Below are 21,726 nucleotides of genomic sequence, written 5' to 3' on the forward strand. Positions count from 1 at the left end.
GATGAGACCAAAATTGAACTTTTTGGCCACAAACATAAACATTACATTTAGATAGAGGTCAACAAGGCCTATGATGAAAGGAACACCATTCCTACTGTAAAGCACGGAGGTGGATCGCTTATGTTTTGGGATTGTGCGAGCTACAAAGGCACAGGAAACTTGGTAAAAGTTGAAGGAAAGATGAATGCAGCACGTTATCAGCAAATACTGGAGGCAAATTTGCACTCATCAGCCCGGAAGCTGCGCATGGGACGTACTTGGACGTTCCAACATGACAAGTGATTTTGATGAGTGATTCTGACAAGTGATTTTGATGAGTGATTCTGACAAGTGATTTTAACGAGTGATTCTGACAAGTGATTTTGACGAGTGATTCTGACAAGTGATTTTGACGAGTGATTCTGACAAGTGATTTTGACAAATGATTCTGACAAGTGATTTTGACGAGTGATTCTGACAAGTGATTTTGATGAGTGATTCTGACAAGTGATTTTGACAAATGATTCTGACAAGTGATTTTGACGAGTGATTCTGACAAGTGATTTTGATGAGTGATTCTGACAAGTGATTTTGATGAGTGATTCTGACTAGTGATGTTGACGAGTGATTCTGACAAGTGATTTTGACGAGTGATTCTGACAAGTGATTTTGACAAGTGATTTTGACAAATGATTCTGACAAGTGATTTTGACGAGTGATTCTGACAAGTGATTTTGATGAGTGATTCTGACAAGTGATTTTGACGAGTGATTCTGACAAGTGATTTTGATGAGTGATTCTGACAAGTGATTTTGACGAGTGATTCTGACAAGTGATTTTGACGAGTGATTCTGACAAGTGACTTTGACAACTGTAATAATAATAATAAAAAAAAATTAACTGTTCGCTGTTGGGACTTGACCCCAAAATTCTGTGTCCCAAAGCCAGTGCACTAACCACTGAACTATAAACTCAGCTGTAAAAATATAGGAGTTCTATTTGGTTACATTATTTTCAGTGCACACTTGTCTAAAACTCATTGGGACTTATGCACAGACTGAAAGCAAGCCAAATTCAAATGATATTTAATTCTGATGTGTGAGTCTGATGTGTGACTTACTTCAAACTTCAGAATCATAAAGACTTTTAGTCATCCTGAGTATTTTCATGGTTGATCTCATAAGACAAGAAAAGGTATCAGTTAGTATCACTTGACTGGATAGCACAATAGTAAGGCACCAGTCTCTAAAGCTGCAGTGTTAGATTTCAAATCCTGATAGGAATAAGATTTTTTTTTTATTATTATTACTATGGCTATTTCGCACACAAACTACAGGGGTGTTTTACTTTTAATATCTGACACTCAGATTGTCATCCTGATGTGTTAACAGTTTCAGACACGCTGTCTATTTGCATGGTAAATTACATAGCCAAAGTAAATTGGGAGTTTGTAGCCAGTTCTTTGGTGGATGGAAATAAAAATTTACAATAAAGACATTTTATCACTAGACCCCTTTAAGAAATTATGCAAATATAAAGTCACTTGGAAATCTATATGCAGTAAATTAGTGCCTCCCAATTTAGTTTGGCTATGTAATTTACCATACAAATAGACAGTGTATAATAGATCTCTCTGTCTGTAATGACTCTATATAATAGATCCCTCTGTGTGTAATGACTCTATATAATAGATCCCTCTGTGTGTAATGACTCAATATAATAGATCCCTCTGTGTGTAATGACTCTATATAATAGATCCCTCTGTGTGTAATGACTCTATATAATAGATCCCTCTGTGTGTAATGACTCTATATAATAGACCCCTCGGTGTGTAATGACTCTATATAATAGATATCTCTGTGTGTAATGACTCTATATAATAGATCCCTCTGTGTGTAATGACTCTATATAATAGATCACTCTGTGTGTAATGACTATATAATAGATCCCTCTGTGTGTAATGACTCTATATAATAGATCCCTCTGTGTGTAATGAGGCTCTATAATAGATCCCTCTGTGTGTAATGACTCTATATAATAGATCCCTGTGTGTAATGACTTTATATAATAGATCCCTCTGTGTGTAATGACTCTATATAATAGATCCCTCTGTGTGTAATGACTCTATCTAATAGATCCCTCTGTGTGTAATGACTCTATCTAATAGATCCCTCTGTGTGTAATGACTCTATATAATAGATCTCTCTGTCTGTAATGACTCTATATAATAGATCCCTGTGTGTAATGACTCTATATAATAGATCCCTGTGTGTAATGACTTTATATAATAGATCCCTCTGTGTGTAATGACTCTATATAATAGATCCCTCTGTGTGTAATGACTCTATATAATAGATCCCTCTGTGTGTAATGACTCTATATAATAGATCCCTCTGTGTGTAATGACTTTATATAATAGATCCCTCTGTGTGTAATGACTCTATATAATAGACCCCTCGGTGTGTAATGACTCTATATAATAGATCTCTCTGTGTGTAATGACTCTATATAATAGATCCCTCTGTGTGTAATGACTCTATATAATAGATCCCTCTGTGTGTAATGACTCTATATAATAGACCCCTCGGTGTGTAATGACTCTATATAATAGATCCCTCTGTGTGTAATGACTCTATATAATAGATCACTCTGTGTGTAATGACTCTATATAATAAATCCCTCTGTGTGTAATAACTCTATATAATAGATCCCTCTGTGTGTAATGAGGCTCTATAATAGATCCCTCTGTGTGTAATGACTCTATATAATAGATCCCTCTGTGTGTAATGACTCTATATAATAGATCCCTGTGTGTAATGACTTTATATAATAGATCCCTCTGTGTGTAATGACTCTATATAATAGATCCCTCTGTGTGTAATGACTCTATATAATAGATCCCTCTGTGTGTAATGACTCTATATAATAGATCCCTCTGTGTGTAATGACTCTATATAATAGATCCCTCTGTGTGTAATGACTCTATATAATAGATCTCTCTGTCTGGAATGCCTCTATATAATAGATCCCTCTGTGTGTAATGACTCTATATAATAGATCCCTCTGTGTGTAATGACTCTATATAATAGACCCCTCGGTGTGTAATGACTCTATATAATAGATCTCTCTGTGTGTAATGACTCTATATAATAGATCCCTCTGTGTGTAATGACTCTATATAATAGATCACTCTGTGTGTAATGACTCTATATAATAAATCCCTCTGTGTGTAATGACTCTATATAATAGATCCCTCTGTGTGTAATGAGGCTCTATAATAGATCCCTCTGTGTGTAATGACTCTATATAATAGATCCCTCTGTGTGTAATGACTCTATATAATAGATCCCTGTGTGTAATGACTTTATATAATAGATCCCTCTGTGTGTAATGACTCTATATAATAGATCTCTCAGTGTGTAATGACTCTATATAATAGATCCCTCTGTGTGTAATGACTCTATATAATAGATCCCTCTGTGTGTAATGACTCTATATAATAGATCCCTCTGTGTGTAATGACTCTATATAATAGATCCCTCTGTGTGTAATGACTCTATATAATAGATCTCTCTGTCTGGAATGCCTCTATATAATAGATCCCTCTGTGTGTAATGACTCTATATAATAGATCCCTCTGTGTGTAATGACTCTATATAATAGACCCCTCGGTGTGTAATGACTCTATATAATAGATCTCTCTGTGTGTAATGACTCTATATAATAGATCCCTCTGTGTGTAATGACTCTATATAATAGATCACTCTGTGTGTAATGACTCTATATAATAAATCCCTCTGTGTGTAATGACTCTATATAATAGATCCCTCTGTGTGTAATGAGGCTCTATAATAGATCCCTCTGTGTGTAATGACTCTATATAATAGATCCCTCTGTGTGTAATGACTCTATATAATAGATCCCTGTGTGTAATGACTTTATATAATAGATCCCTCTGTGTGTAATGACTCTATATAATAGATCCCTCTGTGTGTAATGACTCTATATAATAGATCACTCTGTATGTAATGACTCTATATAATAGATCCCTCTGCGTGTAATGACTCTATATAATAGATCCCTCTGTGTAATGACTCTATATAATAGATCACTCTGTGTGTAATGACTGTATATAATAGATCCCTCTGTGTGTAATGACTCTATATAATAGATCCCTCTGTGTGTAATGACTCTATATAATAGATCACTCTGTGTGTAATGACTGTATATAATAGATCCCTCTGTGTGTAATGACTCTATATAATAGACCCCTCTGTGTGTAATGACTCTATATAATAGACCCCTCTGTGTGTAATGACTGTATATAATAGATCCCTCTGTGTGTAATGACTCTATATAATAGATCCCTCTGTGTGTAATGACTCTATATAATAGATCACTCTGTGTGTAATGACTCTATATAATAGATCCCTCTGTGTGTAATGACTCTATATAATAGATCCCTCTGTGTGTAATGACTCTATATAATAGATCCCTCTGTGTAATGACTCTATATAATAGATCACTCTGTGTGTAATGACTCTATATAATAGATCCCTCTGTGTGTAATGACTCTATATAATAGATCACTCTGTGTGTAATGACTCTATATAATAGATCCCTCTGTGTGTAATGACTCTATATAATAGATCACTCTGTGTGTAATGACTCTATATAATATAGGAGTTTCACTTTTTGTATTGAAGAACTGAAATAAACTAACTTTTTGATGATATTCTAATTTAGTGAGAAACGCTTGTAGCACTGGTGTGTGCATATGAATAAAGGAAACGGCTGTATACATGTGTATATAAGACTGGTAACATATATATAATGGTGATTGTGTCCTTCTGTCCGAAGCCTGCACTATTTGTTTCCAGAGTCAGCGCATGTGCATGCCGCATTACGGCGCCGCTTTATTGAAGATATTGAGTGTGCGAATTCACAGACACAGTGTCTTCAATACAATGACACCGGAGTGTATTACAGAGCACAAACTTGCCGGGTCCATGTGCCACAATACACGCTGCCGGCCAATCAAGGGCCAGCAGTGACGGTGGCGTGCATGTGACTGGGCGCATCGCAGTGATGTCGTTCACCCCCGTTGCTTGGACACTGAAGTCAGCTACAGTCTTCAGAAGACGACGATGCCCTGCAGGGGAGCGGGGGAGAGGCGAGTAGGATGCGGAGATTGTTCAGGTTGGGAATAGATGGGGACGGTGGTGAGGAGTCAGATGTGTCTGTGCTGTAATCTCCGCAGACGAGTCCTGGCTGGAGAAGTCACAATGTCTTTCTGAGAAAGATGGAAAAGTGAACGAGTCCATCAGAAAGAACATCAGCTGTGATTATCTGCAACTGTGCTGTATAGTCTATAAGTCCTGCAGGACCGGTATCTACCACTAGATGTCACTGTATGGCGGGAATAGTGAGGGACTTTGTGGAGATTTTTCTTTCAGTTACAGCGCGGTCATCTCCAGTAATAGGCTGCACCAGCATAGTATGATCATGGGTTACCAGTAAGAGACCACTCAGATACTGCGCCCCCCGGAGCTGAACACCTAGCTACACCTCTGCAAGTGTTCACACCACACAGAGACCCCAAAAGAGTCTCCGTGCTGAAGGGGTTAATGCGCCCAGTAATGGTGGTCTCCACATACCTCCTCCTGCAGAGCCGCCACCACATATATGGCTGCTCTGTGCGCACAGGAGCTGTGATGAGGTCACAGGAGGGGAGGAGTCAGGGGTCACATGATCAGGGGCCTCAGTGGATGCAGGACTCTGCTGTGCTGGTTGTCATGGTGCTGGATGAGCTGAAGTTTATGTGTGGGGTCAGGAGGGGTTTACAGTGTGGATGTAGCAGAGCCGTGTGTGTACGAGGTGTACGGAGCGGAGCCGCGTGTGTACGAGGTGTACGGAGCGGAGCCGTGTGTGTACGAGGTGTACGGAGCGGAGCCGCGTGTGTACGAGGTGTACGGAGCGGAGCCGTGTGTGTACGAGGTGTACGGAGCAGAGCCGCGCGTGTACGAGGTGTACGGAGCAGAGCCGCGTGTGTACGAGGTGTACGGAGCAGAGCCGCGCGTGTACGAGGTGTACGGAGCAGAGCCGCGTGTGTACGAGGTGTACGGAGCAGAGCCGCGTGTGTACGAGGTGTACGGAGCAGAGCCGCGTGTGTACGAGGTGTACGGAGCAGAGCCGTGTGTACGAGGTGTACGGAGCGGAGCCGCGTGTGTACGAGGTGTACGGAGCGGAGCCGCGTGTGTACGAGGTGTAAGGAGCGGAGCCGCGTGTGTACGAGGTGTACGGAGCAGAGCCGCGTGTGTACGAGGTGTACGGAGCAGAGCCGCGTGTGTACGAGGTGTACGGAGCAGAGCCGCGTGTGTACGAGGTGTACGGAGCAGAGCCGCGTGTGTACGAGGTGTACGGAGCAGAGCCGCGTGTGTACGAGGTGTACGGAGCAGAGCCGCGTGTGTACGAGGTGTACGGAGCAGAGCCGCGCGTGTACGAGGTGTACGGAGCGGAGCCGCGCGTGTACGAGGTGTACGGAGCGGAGCCGCGCGTGTACGAGGTGTACGGAGCGGAGCCGCGCGTGTACGAGGTGTACGGAGCGGAGCCGCGCGTGTACGAGGTGTACGGAGCAGAGCCGCGCGTGTACGAGGTGTACGGAGCAGAGCCGCGTGTGTACGAGGTGTACGGAGCAGAGCCGTGTGTACGAGGTGTACGGAGCGGAGCCGCGCGTGTACGAGGTGTACGGAGCGGAGCCGCGCGTGTACGAGGTGTACGGAGCGGAGCCGCGCGTGTACGAGGTGTACGGAGCGGAGCCGCGCGTGTACGAGGTGTACGGAGCGGAGCCGCGCGTGTACGAGGTGTACGGAGCGGAGCCGCGCGTGTACGAGGTGTACGGAGCGGAGCCGCGTGTGTACGAGGTGTACGGAGCAGAGCCGCGTGTGTACGAGGTGTACGGAGCAGAGCCGCGTGTGTACGAGGTGTACGGAGCAGAGCCGTGTGTACGAGGTGTACGGAGCGGAGCCGCGTGTGTACGAGGTGTACGGAGCGGAGCCGCGTGTGTACGGAGCGGAGCCGCGCGTGTACGAGGTGTACGGAGCGGAGCCGCGCGTGTACGAGGTGTACGGAGCGGAGCCGCGCGTGTACGAGGTGTACGGAGCGGAGCCGCGCGTGTACGAGGTGTACGGAGCGGAGCCGCGCGTGTACGAGGCGTACGGAGCGGAGCCGCGCGTGTACGAGGCGTACGGAGCGGAGCCGCGCGTGTACGAGGCGTACGGAGCGGAGCCGCGCGTGTACGAGGCGTACGGAGCGGAGCCGCGCGTGTACGAGGCGTACGGAGCGGAGCCGCGCGTGTACGAGGCGTACGGAGCGGAGCCGCGCGTGTACGAGGCGTACGGAGCGGAGCCGCGCGTGTACGAGGCGTACGGAGCGGAGCCGCGCGTGTACGAGGCGTACGGAGCGGAGCCGCGCGTGTACGAGGCGTACGGAGCGGAGCCGCGCGTGTACGAGGCGTACGGAGCGGAGCCGCGCGTGTACGAGGCGTACGGAGCGGAGCCGCGCGTGTACGAGGCGTACGGAGCGGAGCCGCGCGTGTACGAGGCGTGCGGAGCAGCGCGTGTACGAGGCGTGCGGAGCGGAGCCGGGCGTGTACGAGGCGTGCGGAGCGGAGCAGCGCGTGTACGCGGCGTACGGAGCGGAGCCGGGCGTGTACGCGGCGTACGGAGCGGAGCCGTGTGTGTACGCGGTGTACGGAGCGGAGCCGGGTGTGTATGAGGCGTGCGGAGCAGATGCTGCCCCTCTCCAGGAGCGATCACAGCAGCACGACCTGAGACGTTCTTGTTCTACACAGACTGTCCTGACAGAACACAGCTCGTCAGGACGTAGCCCCGACCTCCAGCGACAGCCGGACAGTCCCATTGGATCGGGGACGGTTGGGAGGTTTCTGTATATAAGTTGTGTGTGATAATTGTAGATTTACTAATGTCTTAGCATAAAAGGATGTACCGGAGTGTTTGTGCCGGGGTCCACATGCATGGGAGGGGGTTGAGGCGGTGCTGGCTGTATTATGCAGACGGCATCTGCCTGTAACAGTAGTAACCAGAAACTACTAGAAACTCTGCACCAAAATGAAGCAAATCCTTATTCTGGGGACTTCGCCTTGTACGTAACACCCCCGGATCCGGTACAAGCCGGGCAGATGTTCTCATTCATGTCATTTTCTGCTGAAGGTTTTGCGGTTTTCTGGAAACTATAAAAAAGAAAAAGCGTAAAACAATATTTGTTACTGCTGCATTGACATAAGTACAATCTTTCATTATATATAAATCTATTACACGTCGGGTCAATGCTGTAACGAAAACAAAAATAATAACCTTACTTTGATTTTTTCCCCCATTTTTCAATACTTTATGTGCTAAATTGAATGTTGTCATTCCAAACAACAACTAGTCCCACAAAACACAAGCCCTCCGTCTATGTTAATGAAAAAACAAAGTTATATTTTTTGGGAAAAAGGGAGGAAAAAAACAAAAAATTGCTCTTGTCAGAATAATGTAATTGCTATATATATATATATTTAAAATTGAATAATTTTACCCCAAAATTGTGATCTCTGATAATATTATCATTCTTCATGCGAGATTAATCATTAGTCTGTAGATAAATCCAAACATCTGGAAGATGTAGAACAATATATCTGTGATTCTCTTCTGCCAGGATAAGCGCCTCCTTTCTGTCCTTTCTGTGATGGAGAAAACGCTTGAAAGATTCAGAAAGTCCGATGAGTTTTTGGAGCTTATTGTAAAGGGCCTTAATGACGACCTGGGAAAGAAACCACCAGAAACAAAGGATCCAACCAGGTAAGTTCTAATGATCCCATCTGATAAAATGATCAGCTTTATTTCCATGGGATTGTTCTGTAGAAGAGATGGGACCTGCAGCATTTTGATCCTGAACGTCACTATGTATAGATGTAGCAAAGCTTAATGTGACAATTCACACACTGCATTGATAAATTGTCTCAGAAGGTTAGCTCTCATAACAGAATTAACATCACTTATAGTGGAACTAAACTTACAATTTATTTTCAGAATTGTGAAAATTATGGCACTTTGCAAAGCACTTCATTAGTTTCTTTGGCGTCATATCCGTAAAATGATCATATTAAAGTGGTCTCCAGACCCTGTTTTTCCCGAGTGCAGGAGCGTTGCTGGGGTCCTAAGAGATCAGGGACCCCAGCCCCAAAGTACATGTTTCCCCATATAACCTCCCTGCCACTTAAAAGAGGATTTATACATATATGATTACAGTATACCACTGTTACTAATCTAAAATACACTATACAAAGACCAATATTCCCAAAATTACTACTATACAAGGCCAAAATGATCCTGCTACACAATGTCCTCTACCATCACCACCACACAGTGAGTCCATATATGAAAGAAAACCCCGCAGGGTGAAAGACCATCAAAGGAGTCCAGGGAGTATAAAATCTATCATATTTATTCAGCAATAGAAGAATAGGATGATGGGGGAAGGGACACAACACATATGTGATTGTTAGACATGTAAGCGAAAAAAAGCAAGGCACGCAAGGAAGGGGCCATTCCAGGTATAATGGCTGTCTATAGTATCATCATGAGTATACTAAAATATCCCAAAATAGACACCGCATATATTCCACTGGGGGCAACAGTCATCATATGCAGGTGCATCTCACTAAATTACAATATCATCAAAAAGTTAATTTATTTCAGTTCTTCAATACAAAAAGTGAAACTCATATATTATATAGAGTCATTACAGACAGAGTGATCTATTTCTAGTGTTTATTTCTGTTAATGTAGAGGATTATGGCTTACAGCCAATGAAAACACTAAAGTTATTATCTCAGTAAATTAGAATAATGAACAAAAAACACCTGCAACGGCTTCCTAAGTGTTTAAAAATGTCACATAGTCTGTTTCAGTAGGCTCCACAATCATGGGGAAGACTGCTGACTTGACAAATGCCAAGAAGGCAGTCATTGACACCATCCACAAGGTCCCAGAGTTCCAATTTTCCTTTGGAAATCAAGGTCCCAGAGTCTGGAGGAAGAGTGGAGAGGCCACAATCCAAGCTGCTGGAGGTCTAGTGTGAAGTTTCCACAATTAGTGATGGCTTGGAGAGCCATGTCATCTGCTGGTGGAGGTCCACTGTGTTTTATCAACACCTAAGTCAGCGCAGCCGTCTACCAGGAAATTTTACAGCACTTCATGCTTCCCTCTGCCGAGAAGCTTTTTGGAGATGGAAATTTCATTCTCCAGCAGGACTTGGCACCTGTCCACACTGCCAAAAGTACCAATACCTGGTTTACACACAACAGTATCACTGTGCTTAATTGGTCAGCAAACTCAAATGACCTTAACCCCATAGAGAATCTATTATAGAGAATCTATGGGGTATTGTCAAGAGGAAGATAAGAGACACCAAACCCAACAAAGCAGACGAGCTGAAGGCTGCTATCAAAGCCACCTGGGCTTCCATAACACCTCAGCAGTGCCACAGGCTGATCGCCTCCATGCCACGCCGCATTGATGCAGTAATTGATGCAAAAGGAGCCCTGACCAAGTATTGAGTGCATTTACTAAACATACATTTCAGTAGGCCAACATTTCGGATTTTAAAAACATTTTTCAGGCTGATGTTATAAAGTATTCTAATTTACTGAGATAATGACTTTTGTGATTTCATTGGCTGTAAGCCATAATCAGTGACGTACCGCCAATGGTGGCAGGCCACACCACTGCTATGGGGCCCGTGAGCCTCGGGGGAGCGAGGAGGATAGGTGAGTATTGGGGGGGGGGTGGCAGGCTGCGGCGGCGGAGGAGCGGGTACACCCAGTAGCGGCTGCTGTAGCTACCACGTGTGCCCGCTGCTAAAGGGACATGAATATTCCCTCTTCTCCACTTCCATGGGCGTGGAGAAGAGGGAATATTCATTCTCTTTAGTAGCGGGCACGGAGGAGCGCTGAGCCGTGGCTCCTGCTTACAGTGCCCGCTACTAAAGAGAATGCATATTCACGCTTGTCAACGCTCATAGTCCCGGTGTGGAGAGAAGTGAATATGCCGGCAGCAGCAGCAGCTCACCTCGACAACTGAGAGCGCGTGCTGCTCAGATACCAACATGAGCTGCTGGCAGACAGAAGACAGCAGCTCTGGAGCAGAGGTGAGGAAGGAAGGGGAGTATAAGTGTTTATTTTTTGTGTGTGCAGTGATGGAGCCACACATACCAGGATTGGGGGGTGAGGAGGCCATACATACCAGGATTGGGGGATGAGGGGGCCATGCATACCAGGATTGGGGGATGAGGGGGCCACACATACCAGGATTGGGGGATGAGAAGGCCACACATACCATTCCTGACCCCATTTCTGGCGATTGGATATTTCCCTGGATCTCGTGTATCCTGCTGCATATCGCTGTATATAACATAGGCTTACGTCATGTGAACAATGGCCAAATAGCTGATGGCTGAGAACTCGTCCTGTATGATAAAATCTGCGATGGAGGTTCCTAATACGGCTTCCAATGAAGATGTGAAATCATCCAAATGTGTATAAGAACTAGCGAGTGATAAAGGAGACAATGGCTGGTAGGTAATAAGTCATTACCTGTCTGCCAATATCTTCTTCTGGAAGACTTCAAGATATCATGTATTACATATTACATATTATTTTGAAAGCGAACCATGTAATACCACATGTGTCCTGGAGAGGCCACTACGTCCAGCAAAACACAGCTGATTGCTGAGGGTGTTCACTGCCAGACCCCCGACTATCAACTGATCGCCTGCAAGTCCTCATTTGGGGACAGGAGTTGTTCACACTTGGCATATTTTGTGATTCATGAGGGGAGGACAGTAGCCGGATATAGACTTTTTCTATAAAGTCAGATTAAAGGGGTTTTCAGGAATGTTTTTATGTAATATATAGGAGGTTCCCAGTGGTAGAGAAAACACACAGAGCTTTACTTTCTCCTGCTGCTCCAGCTCTGGATCATCAGCGCTTCCTGTGCTCTATTGTGACTGGCTGCAGGGGTGATGGCTCAACTTCAGCATACATCATTGCTGCAGCCAATCACTGAGCTTAGAAGCTCTGTCAGCGTGGGCCACTGAGCCAAGTGATTGGCTGCAGAGCTGCAGTCATGATGTCACCCTTGAAGCCAGTGACTAAAGATCAGCGGCAGCGGTGAAGTGCTGGAGCTGGAGCAGGAGGTAGTAAAGCTTCATCTGTTCTACTTAAGTGACGATTTATAGGATTTATATTTAAGTGATGGAAAAAAAAATTCTGAAATTTGTAAAAAAAAATAATAAAAATAATTTGCTTGTGTCGCCACTTTCCGAGATCCGAAAGCCGCGGCGTTTTCATGTTTCGGGAATGGGGCGGCGTGAGGGCTAGTTTTTTGCACCACAAAGTGATGGTTATATTGATATCATTTTGGGGTATATACAATGTTTTGATTGTCTGTTATTTTATATTTTTTTCTTGTTGCAACGACTGAAAATCTGTAATTCTGGCATTTTATGTAATTTTCTAGTTACGCCGTTTACTAAATGGATTAATTTATTTTATATTTTGATGGATCTGACTTTTACAAACGCAGCGATACCAAATATGTGTATTTTTTAAATGTTTTATATTTCTTAATTTTTAATGGGGGGAAAACTGGGATGATTTGAACTTTTATACTTTTTTCATTTTTTTTCTTACTTTTCACTGTATTTGTTCGTCTCTTTAGGGGGCTTGAACCTGCAATCATCTGATTGCTTGTGCTATATACAGCATTGCTATATATAGCAGAAATCACGGTCTGCTATGAACATTAGCAACAGGCTGGCTGTCACAGGAATACAGTGATGACAGACAGTGTGCAGTGATGGGGCCACACATACCAGGATTGGGGGGGTGAGGAGGCCCCACATACCAGGATTGGGGGATGAGGAGGCCACACATACCAAGATTGGGGGATGAGGAGGCCACAGATACCAAGATTGGTGGATGAGGAGGCCATACATACCAGGATTGGGGGGATGAGGGGGCCACACATACCAGGGGATTGGGGAATGAGAAGGCCACACATACCAGGATTGGGGGATGAGGAGGCCACACATACCAGGATTGGGGGATGAGGAGGCCATACATACCAGGATTGGGGGATGAGGAGGCCACACATACCAAGATTGGGGGATGAGGAGGCCACAGATACCAAGATTTGTGGATGAGGAGGCCATACATACCAGGATTGGGGGATGAGGGGGCCATGCATACCAGGATTGGGGGATGAGGGGTGCCATATGTACCAGGACTGGGGGATGAGGGGTGCCATACATACCAGGATGGTGAAATTTTCCAGTAGCTGCTGCATTTCCTACCCTAGGCTTATACTCAACTCAATACGTTTTCCCAGTTTTTTTGTGGTAAAATTAGGGGCCTCGGCTTATACTCGGGTCGTCTTATTTAAAACATACGGTATTTTAAAATCAGTGAGTACGTGGTGCCCATAATACTGCAGGACTGTGTGGTGCATTATACTATATGGGGGCTGCATTTTACCCTTTGGGGTGTGAAATATACTGTATGGAGGACTATGGGGAGTGCATTATATTCTATCGAGGACCATGGGAAGTTCATTATACTATATGGAGGATTGTGGGGGGTGCATTATACTATATGGAGGATTTTGGAGGGTGCATTATACTATATGGAGGATTATGGGTGGCATATTATACTATATGGAAGTCTATGTGGGGCCATTATGATATTTTGAGGGCTATGTGGGGGGCCGTTATACTGTATGAAAGCAATTATACGGTGTGAAGGTTTGTGTGGGGTCCATCATACTGTTTGGAGGGCTGTGTGGGGCCATTATACTGTTTGGAGGGCTAGTGTGGGCCATTATACTGTATGTAGGCCCATTATACTGTATGGGGGGCTGTGTGGGAGTCACAGTTGGGGGAATCATACTGTATTAGGGTCACCATACTTTGCCTTGGGAGTTGAAGTGGGGTACAATAAGGTCATTATACTGTTCATGTAGAGGCTAATGTGAAGGAATGCACCATGGGGGTATCATACTGTGTTTGGGGGCACTTTTATTGGCATCATACTTCATGGGAGCAATGAAAGAGGGATCTAGGACTTCAGTAGGAGGAAAATTAGAAAAGCGAAGTAAAGGCTGGAAAGTTGTGAGATCGGCTCTTCTGTGACACAGACAAATATTTCTTTATTTTTTTGGTGGGGGGGTCCAATTAGAGCTTCTGCTATGGGGCCTCGTGATTTCTATGTGCGCCCCTGGCCATAATCATCAACATTAACAGAAATAAACACTTGAAATAGATCACTTTGATTGTAATGACTTTATATAATATATGAGTTTCATTTTCAGCATTGAAGAACTAAAATAAATAAACTTTTTGATGATATTCTAATTTAGTGAGATGCACCTGTATATATAAGGGGTGTGAGTGTCATCATACTATAAGGGGCTATGGGAGTCATCATGCTATATATAAGGGGCAGTGGGGCCATCATATTATATAAAATGGGGAGTGGGTGCCAGAATACAGTTTATAAGGGGTTGTGGGGACATCATACAGTATAAAGGGAGCTGTAGGGGCCATAATATAGTGTACAAGTGGGTGTGGGGGCCATCATACAGTATATATTGGGCTGCGGGGGCCATCATACAGTACTGTATATATGGGGCTGTGAGGGCCATTATACAGGATATAGGTTATTGTAGGGACCATCATGCCAGTTATAAGGAGTTGTAGAGACCTTCATACAGAGCATAGGGAGCTGTAGGGACCATTATGCAATGCATAGGGAACTATGGGGACCATCATACAGTGCATGGGGGAACTGTGGGGACCATCATACAGTGTCTAGGGATCTGTGGGGACCATCGTGCAGTATCTAAGGAGCTGTGGGGACCATCCTACAGTGTATAGGGAGCTGTGGGGACCATCATACAGAGTGTAGGGAGCTGTGGGGACCATGATATCAGTGCATATGGAGCTGTGGGTACCATCATACAGTGCATAGGGAGCTGTGGGGACCATCATACAGTGCATAGGGAGCTGTGGGGACCATCATACAGAGCGTAGGGAGCTGTGGGGACCATGATACAGTGCATATGGAACTGTGGGTACCATCATACAGGGCATAGGAAGCTGTGGGGACCATGATACCAGTGCATACGGAGCTGTGGGGACCATCATACAGGGTATAGGGAGCTATGGGGATCATTATACAGTGCGTAGGGAGCTGTGGGGACCATCATACAGTGTGTAGGGATCTGTGGGGACCATCATACAGTGCATAGGGAGCTGTGGGGACCATCATACAGTGTGTAGTGAGCTGTGGGACTATCATACAATATACCGGGTGCTATGGGGGCACTCAGGACATTATTTCTTTTAAATGGGTGCATCATCAGAAATGTATTCTTTTCCCACCCCGAAATCATCGTCCATAGACTTGAAGAAGAACTTTGTAGTTGGGTGTAGTTTGATTGTGGCCTTAAGGGGGCATTATTACTTAAAGGGGATACTCAACGGTATTTGTTGCTTGGAGGGAACACTTCAGATATTGAAACTTTCATAAGTTCATATCTGGCATTATTACTTGCTAGGTAGCACAGTGGGGTCTTTACTACTTTCTATGGGACGCTATTATTTTTATAGGTCCCCTCTATCTGGCACACAGTCTTTGTAGCATTAATTGGTGGAGGGTAATCATAGTAATGACATAATTTTTGAAGTATTGAGGTTCCTATTCCACGTCGGAAGAGCAGGCAGCATGGGGAGGTTGTGCAGGGTGGGAATAGATGGGGACGGTGCTGGAAATGTGAGAAGTCAGATGGTCTTTGTACAGTGTGTTTTTTATGTAGAGGCAATGGTCATATCATAATACTATGTACTCACTGTGTAGTGTTGATGGTAGAGGGCATTGTGTAGCGGGATTATTATTGCCTTGTATAGAAGTAATTTTGGGAATATTGGTCTTTCAGTTGTGTATTTTAGGTTAGCAACAATGGTGTACTGTAATTATATATGTATAGGTCCTCTTTTAAGTGGCGGGGAGGTTGTATGGGGAAACACCTACTTTGGGGCTTTGGCCCCTGATCTTTTAGGACCCTAGCAACGTCCCGGCATACAAGGGATATCGGGGGGCACAAAGTGTTCTGGAGGTTTCCTTTACAGTATGAGGCATTTTCCACACAGTATCCTTCCTCTGTAATATACTCCAGGACTGGTGAGGCGCACTGTCGCTCCCTATTTCACCATAACTCGGCCTCAGGACTGCAGTGCTGATCAGCAGGTCTGCTTACTTGTTCTTCGGTTTCGCGCACTATGTCTTCCACTGCTGGCGCCCTTGAACCCTTGCACTGATGACTCCCACTAGTACATCATATTCAGTGCTGCTTTGGGGTCCGTAACTCGGCGTCCAATCCAAGGACCCTTCTCTGTAAGGCCACTCTGTCTCATCTGTCCAAAAAAGTCGGGCGCACTTCATGGCCGCCTCATATAGAATGAATGGAGCAGCATTTTAGCATGCGGACCACCGTTCCAATCTAAAGGGGATGAGGGTTCCTGTAGATTGGAGCTTGTTTTCATTGGACAACCCCTTTAATCTTTCACACCCTGTTTCTGCATTTCAGTCTATTTTTTGGTAAATATTCGATGACCTGGTGTAATTTGTGATGTGTTGTTCTTCACCTGAGGTTGTATTGACCTCATTTTAGAACTTCTAAGGACCAGACTTTTTTTAAATTTATCCTGAATAGAACACAATAGAATTGTATGGAAAACATTATTGTGTTCTTCACAATTCAAGGCGACGTGTCCTTATGAGATCTTTTTCTTGAAGGTATATGACTCTCAGGTTCTTTATCACCATGCAATCTGAAGAGCCAACTTAGACTAAGAGTGGCCACCACTGGGCATACACCATGGTGCAGCAAGGGCTAGCAATCTGTCCCTCCGATTGTGTGGGTACTTATTGCTTAGGGAATGTCAGTCCAATTCTTCTTTTTAAGAGGGTTCACTGTCTGTGCATCTCTGTGCCCGAAGAATATTAACCAGGTGTTACTGTATTACTGCTGTTCCAAGTGGCAAGCACATGGTTCTCTTAGAGACAGGACCCTTGGTTAAACCCAAGTAGACTTGAATTGGAAAGGCCACTGGTCTGGACCAGGACTCTGGTTGTGTCCGGTGATGGCGGCATGCACGGTTTCTATGTACGTGTCTGTGTGTAGTCAGAAAAGCATTTCAGTGGTGGCCTAATAACTGCAAGGACCGACGGAGGTGTTGGACAAAGGTAAACGAGTGGCTGCAGAGCGGTTGGTAAATGTGGCCACTTCATGCGAATATTGGCCACTGATGACTGAGGCCTCCCTCCTGGTCTGGTCCTGGAGCCCCCCGGCCACTTGTTGAACATCTTTCCTGTTTTTTACTCTTACACAAGACCCTGTGTCTCCTGTATTCTGCAGCTGCGTCCCGCTCTTCAGTCTTCTTTCTGTAGCATGGTGTGTACGACGTCCTGGATACAATGTTACTGCTCCATCACAGACTGAACCCCAGAACAATTGTCATGGAATTTGGTACCAGAGTTCTCTCTGTGTATGGAGCCCCCATATTTTGTGATTACTCTTATCATTCTCACTGTGTAAGGTGAAATCCAGGAAAAAAAACACACAAAACAATATATATATATAAAATAAAATTTTTTATTGAAATAGCAATAAGCAACATTGTAATGAAAATATTACTGGTCCTTTAAGAAATTAAACTATGGTCACAGTCACTCTCAGATTGGCCCCGGTGGAGACCACAAAACGAGCTGCGGTCATTGGGGACCACCTGAGAGTCATTGGGACCCAGAGATCCAGAAGAAGGCAAAGAAACCCCCCCAAAAGAATTCTGATTCAGGGGGGAAAAAAATTCCTTCCTGACCCCATTTCTGGCGATCGGATGTTTCCCTGGATCTCGTGTATCCTGCTGCATATTGCTGTGTATAGCATAGGCTTACGTCATGTGAACAATGACCAAATAGCGAGAACTCGTCCTGTATGATAAAATCTGCGATGGAGGTTCCTAGTACGGCTTCCAACGAAGATGTGAAATCATCGAAATGTGTATAAGAACTAGCGAGTGATAAAGGAGACAATGGCTGGTAGGTAATAAGTCATTACCTGTCTGCCAATATCTTCTTCTGGAAGACTTCAAGATATCATGTATTACATATTACATATTATTCTGAAAGAGCTCCATGTAATACCACATGTGTCCTGGAGAGGCCGCTACGTCCAGCAAAACACAGCTGATTGCTGAGGGGGTTCACTGCCAGACCCCCGACTATCAACTGATCGCCTGCAAGTCCTCATTTGGGGGCAGGAGTTGTTCACACTTGGCATATTTTGTGATTCATTAGGGGGGGACAGTAGCCGGATATAGACTTTTTCTATAAAGTCAGATTAAAGGGGTTTTCAGGAATGTTTTTATGTAATATATAGGAGGTTCCCAGTGGTAGAGAAAACACACAGAGCTTTACTTTCTCCTGCTGCTCCAGCTCTGGATCTTCAGCGCTTCCTGTGCTCTATTGTGACAGGCTGCAGGGGTGATGGCTCAACTTCAGCACACATCATTGCTGCAGCCAATCACTGAGCTTAGAAGCTCTGTCAGCGTGGCCCACTGAGCCAAGTGATTGGCTGCAGAGCTGCAGTCATGATGTCACCCTTGAAGCCTGTGACTAAAGATCAATGTTTTGATTGTCTGTTATTATATATTTTTTTCTTGTTGCAACGACTGTAAATCTGTAATTCTGGCATTTTATGTAATGTTCTAGTTACGCCGTTTACTAAATGGATTAATTTATTTTAGATTTTGATGGATCTGACTTTTACAAACGCAGCGATACCAAATATGTGTATTGTTTAAATGTTTTATATTTCTTAATTTTTAATGGGGGGAAAACTGGGATGATTTGAACTTTTATACTTTTTTCATTTTTTTTTACTTTTCACTGTATTTCTTCGTCTCTTTAGGGGGCTTGAACCTGCGATCATCTGATTGCTTGTGCTATATACAGCATTGCTATATATAGCAGAAATCACAGTCTCCTATGAACACTAGCAACAGGCTGGCTGTCACAGGAATCCAGTGATGACAGACACAGGGATCTTCAGTGATCAAGTCACGTGTGCGCCAATGAAGAGATGGAATGGTGCACCCCCTGCTGGCGCACATTAAATGCCGCTGTCACACACTGATAGCAAGATTTAATAGGCTAAGTGTCGTGGGCAGAGCTCCGCTCAACCTGCGACTGTTAGAGGCATATGATTGCTGAATAACACAGCCATCATCTGCCGAGAAAGATGCAGACTCGGCGTGTGAGCCTGCAAGAAATGCGGGGAGCAGAATTATGACGGATATAGTCCTTCATAAGTTAAGATGCATTTCTTAGTTAAAGAGTGACCGTCATTAACTGTATTTTCTAGACTATATGACGCACTTTTTAACAACAAAAATTCTTGCTCAGTATTGTGTGCGTCCTATAGACCAGAAGCAGCGTCCTATCAAGTATGCTTATCATGTGTCTGGCACCTGCCGGAGCAGATTTCAGCTGATCGTGGGGGCGCCAGGTGTCAGACCCTCCGATCTCATACTGATGAGCTATCTTACAGATAGGTCATCAATTCTTAAGTCCCAAATAACCCTTTAAGGGGACTGGGAATGAAATCACCACCAAGGCACCAACAGAATAATAAATATGTCCTTGTATAAACTGTTGGTTCATTATAAGCTCATTGTCTACACAATGCAGAAATTAATGATTTATACAGGGGCATCTTTATAAACTCATTACACAGTGGTATTTCACAATGGTGGTGGTTTAGGGGCCTGAAATGAAGTGATGGGTTACCTTTAATACATACATGAACATTCACACACATACACACTCACTTCAACACACACATACATACACACACAAACACACAGACAGAAATACACACTCACCTCTATACACATACAATAAACACACGTGCACACACCCCTTCAGTGCTGCAGTGCTCAGTACACAAACACACAGACCGTTAGTCCAGGGACACACAAACCATCACACAGCCACCCCTTTATTGAAGGGGTCACAGATACACACCCCTTCAGTGCTGGGGTCACAGACACACATCCCTTTGGTACTGAGGTCACACAAACAGACACCAACACACACCTTCAGTGCTGGAGCCACACACACAGCCCTTCAGTGCTGCATTTCAGGGGACATGTACACATGTGCCAAACACACGTGCACACACACCTTCAGTGCTGCAGTGTTGAAGACAGAAACACACTCCCCATTAGAGCAGGGACACACAAACCATCACACAGCCACCCCTTTATTGATGGGGCCATAGAGACACACCCCTTCATTGCTGGGTTCACAGACACACATCCCTTTGGTGCTGAGGTCACACAAACAGACACAGACACACACCTTCCGTGCTGGGGCCACACACACAGCCCTTCAGTGCTGCATTTCTGGAGACATGTACATGTGTGCCAAACACACGTGCACACAACCCTTCAGTGCTGCAGTGTTGAGGACACAATACACACCCCATTAGTGCAGGGACACACAAACCATCACACAGCCACCCCTTTATTAATGGGGCCATAGAGACACAGCCCTTCATTGCTGGGGTCACAGACACACATCCCTTTGGTGCTGAGGTCACACAAACAGACACAGACACACACCTTCAGTGCTGGGGCCACACACACAGCCCTTCAGTGCTGCATTTCAGGGAACATGTACACGTGTGCCAAACACACGTGCACACACCCCTTCAGTGTTGCAGTGATGAGGAAACAAGCACACACCCCATTAGTGCAGGGACACATAAACCATCACACAGCCACCCCGTTATTGGTGGGGCCATAGAGACACACATCTTTATTGCTGGGGTCACAGACACACATCCCTTTGGTGCTGAGGTCACACAAACAGACACACACCTTCAGTGCTGGGGCCACACACACAGACCTTCAGTGCTGCATTTCTGGAGACATGTACATGTGTGCCAAACACACGTGCACACACCCCTTCAGTGCTGCAGTGTTGAGGACACAAACACACACCCCATTAGTGCAGGGACACACAAACCATCACACAGTCACCCCTTTATTGATGGGGCCATAGAGACACAACCCCTTCATTGCTGGGGTCACAGACACACATCCCTTTGGTGCTGAGGTCACACAAACAGACACACACCTTCAGTGCTGGGGCCACCCACACAGTCCTTCAGTGCTGCATTTCAGGGGACATGTACACGTGTGCCAAACACACGTGCACACACCCCTTTAGTGCTGCGGTGTTGAGGAAACAAGCACACACCTCATTAGTGCAGGGACACGCAAACCATCACACAGCCTCCCCGTTATTGATGGGGCCATAGAGACACACATCTTTATTGCTGGGGTCACAGACACACATCCCTTTGGTGCTGAGGTCACACAAACAGACACAGACACACACCTTCAGTGCTGGGGCCACATACACAGCCCTTCAGTGCTGCATTTCAGGGGACATGTACACGTGTGCCAAACACACGTGCACACACCCCTTCAGTGCTGCAGTGTTGAGGACACAAACACACACCCCATTAGTGCAGGGACACACAAACCATCACACATCCA

This window comes from Phyllobates terribilis, unplaced genomic scaffold, assembly GCF_046119375.1.
Source record: "Phyllobates terribilis strain yellow unplaced genomic scaffold, ASM4611937v1 Scaffold_1802__1_contigs__length_208793, whole genome shotgun sequence".
Lineage (NCBI taxonomy): Eukaryota > Metazoa > Chordata > Amphibia > Anura > Dendrobatidae > Phyllobates > Phyllobates terribilis.